Source organism: Pteropus vampyrus, unplaced genomic scaffold (assembly GCF_000151845.1).
Source record: "Pteropus vampyrus isolate Shadow unplaced genomic scaffold, Pvam_2.0 Scaffold169, whole genome shotgun sequence".
In the NCBI taxonomy this organism is placed as follows: Eukaryota; Metazoa; Chordata; class Mammalia; order Chiroptera; family Pteropodidae; genus Pteropus; species Pteropus vampyrus.
Window position 1 is genome coordinate 433582 of NW_011888950.1, and position 3459 is coordinate 437040.

Consider the following 3459-nt stretch of genomic DNA (forward strand, 5'->3'; position numbering starts at 1 on the left):
CCGCCCACCCATTTCTTGGTCCAAGCCCAGAAATGCCTTGTAGTGTGTGGTACACTTCCCTCTCTCTTTGGGGGACATCTGCCAACCGGCGCAGTGGTGATGACAGTTTCCAGATGATTTTCCAGCAGCAAAGAAATCTTCTGGGGGAGGAGAGATTGGCATTGGCCAAACGCTGAGTGGGCTGAACACTGTGGTTCCGGAAGCCGCCTAGGGAGGTGGAGTTTTGTGGGGCGCCAAGATTTCTTTTTCCCCTTTAGATTCTGCCTAAAGCAAAAGTCACTAATTGCTTTTTATTTTCCTGGCATTTAGAGGTTCCCTTGATTCTAACCCTCCTCCAAGAACTTCAGTCTGAAGAAAGCAGGGCTTCAGGGTGATATCGGCAAAGAATTTGCCTTCAAGCCTACCTTGCTGGGCTCAGCTGGGTCTGAGACCCACTTCAGCAGCTCCTGGGTTGGTATCATTAGCCAAGGGGGCGATGCAGGTTAGGCAGAGGACGGAATACCGTCTGGGAGGTTCCCAATGTACTCACTTTCTTAGAGCGATGGTGACATCTCAGAGGTCAAGATGTTCCCCTCAGCAACTAGGAGAAATGGTGGCATCTGATGGACCATTGACCCTTCCCCCTTCCACCCTTGAGCTTCACATCTGTCAGGGCCATTTTGGTTTTTATTGAAGCCAACCAGGAAGTGGGAATGAGGTTGCCTTTGAGACTTAAGAAAAGCTTAGATTCTCCTTTGGGTCTGAAGAAAAAAAACCCTAAGCATTGCTTCCTTAAGGGGAAAGGGTAATTGATCTGTCTTCATTCGCTCATTCCTAAGAGCTGCCCTAACTCTTCATGTTTCTTCCATGTCCCTTGGTTGGTTCTCAGTGACTCAAGGACGTAACTAGCCTAGTCTTGGATTTCTGTACTCACTCCCTCCCTATCTTCAAGATTTTCCTTTCTCATGTACTGGGAAGACTTCCTTACTTTCTTGCACACACTCCTCTCCCTTTTCAGAGAAGGGCGTCTTTCTCAGATGAAAGAAAAAAGATATTCTCTTTGAAAAGATGTGAGACTCATTCAGACTATGGTGTAGATGACTATTAAGGCTTAGTATGTTTTCAGTCTATGTGGCAGCTACACTTTCATAGGGGATAGAGATCCGATTCGAATGCTAACCCCTCTATGAAGACTTGAGGTCTCCCCCAGAATAGGTATTTGTTCCTGTCTCTGTGTTCTGCTTTGTGTTATCATTTGAACTTTTGCAGATATGCTCACCACTAAACCGTGATCTCCTGGAGAGTAAAGACAGTGTTATCTACTTTGTATCCCTACTCTATGTACCACATAGACTCTGCTAAGTTAAAGTTCTTTGAGGGGATGAATTACCAAAATTTAGCCAAAGCAATGAATACCTAATGGTAGATTATGGTAACCAGGTACACAATGGGACACTTGAGTCAGTATCTTATAAATAGCTACCTATGCCACAAAGAATTCTGTCTTTGCCCTGGAACTCTCTTCTAAATTTTCTACTTTTTTGACTTTTTTTTTTCTACAAGAAAAACTGTTGGAGACTTGCCTTTGGAGAATATTTGGAGTGACAGGTATAAAACTTTTAGATTGCAATCTTTAGACATTTCTGGCCTGGATTTACAGGTTTTGAGAAAACAATCAAACCACAAACTGAAATCATTATTAACCTATCGGAACCTCTAAAAACCCTGAGACCTTGCTACCCAAATATACAATGATAATAAATATTTTTTTCTTCCCGGTATTCTTGCTTGCTTTTCTAAGCACAATGCATAGCCTTTTCACAGGCTTTTCGCCGATGAACCTGGTGCGGCTGACTGCTGAATGAAGGGTGGGCTCGGGGTGGGTGGACAAGGGACGGGGGTGATGCAGAGGGGACAGGCTCGACCTGGCTTTCCTCTGCAGCTCCTCCGAGAAAGGCTTTTTTTTCCCCCCTCTCCCTCTGCAAACGGGCCGCTGCTGTTTGTTTGGAGAAGGAGGGCTGTGGGTATGGAATTAGGGGGTGTCATGTGGGCTGCACGTGTGGCTGGAGCTACCTGAAATCTGTAGGCTAATCACTCCCAGATGGCCCCAGGGACTGCATTCCCTGGAGCCCCAGAAGCCCAAGTCCCTCCCCACCTCTTCCTGCGGGGGAGGGGGATTTAAAGGGAAAGAGAGAAGGAAAGTGTGTGTACCTGGGTATGTGACGCCCAGGAAAACTGAGGACTCTTGGACCAAATACCCTATCTCTTCTCCAACCAGAGACATTCAAGAAACCAAATCTCCTATCCCAACCCCTGCCCCTAGCTCCAAACTGTGATGTACTTGAAAGAAGGAAGAGGAGAAGGAGGAGGATAGAGGGAGGAAAACTCCAAACAGGAGGAGAGAAGCACTCACTGCAGGAACCACAGCACTGGCTTGGCGGGGGCGGGGCGGGCAGAGTTAAATTCAACAGGTATTTATTTAGTTCTTCAATGCCCAAGGGCCGCAGCTTTTTGCTACTCCTGGGTGAAATTTGTTTCTCAGAAGGGTGGGGCGAGGCAGTGGGGGAGTCAAAGGTGGGCACTGTCTTCCAGCCCCTTGTAGGGAATGTGGGGTGCCAGCTTGGGGAGGAGAAGCCTCGGGCATGGCCTCTGTCTGTGTAGAGCCTGTGTTCTTTCTCCCCGCTCTGTCCAAGGCACTGTGTCTACTTCCGTCCATACTGTGGTCTCTATCCTTTAGTCCCTATAACCGGCGATTGCCTGGACTCATTTATCACAGCCCCACAGAGTTCCCAGCAAACACTCATTCACACTCTGTAGAATCACTTGCTCACGTAAAGGGATCCCAGGGGTACACATCTCTCTGTCGCTCTCCCCCACACATGTGCATCACTCTAAAGCACACACACCCCTCTGCTCTTGAGCCTTCCCACCTATTGTTGAAACAAATCATTTCATTGCTAATGACTATTCTTCGCCGCTGCTTCCTGCTTCTGCATTTGAAGTGCCCTTAGAACCACTCATCAACTCTGCCCCCTGGGCATCCCGAGGAGGAAGCCAGGGGAAGAAATCACTCCCGGCTTTTCACATGCAGACCCAGAAGCTCTGAAAATAGCGAGGAGCTTGCTCAAGGCCACACGGTTGATGGGAGAGGCAGATCTGGATCCCGGAGCTGCGGTGCTGCGGCCGCCTCCCCCGCGTGCCCACGCACACACGGAATGCCGCATGCGGCTGTTAACTCGGCACTCTGGCCCCCGGCCAGCGCGGCCAGCGCGCTGCTCTTCCACATTCTTACTGTGCCCTTTCTCTCTGTGTTCTCGCTCAGGCTCCAGCTCTGTTTTGGGTCACGGGGGGAGGGGGGGGAGAGACTGGGGCTCCACTCTTTGGCGAGGCATGTCTCTGATCTTATCTCCTCCCTTCTCCCCTAATCAAGGTTTGGCTGCCTTTGTCTTGGGGGAGCAGAGAACAAAGTGTGCCTTGAAC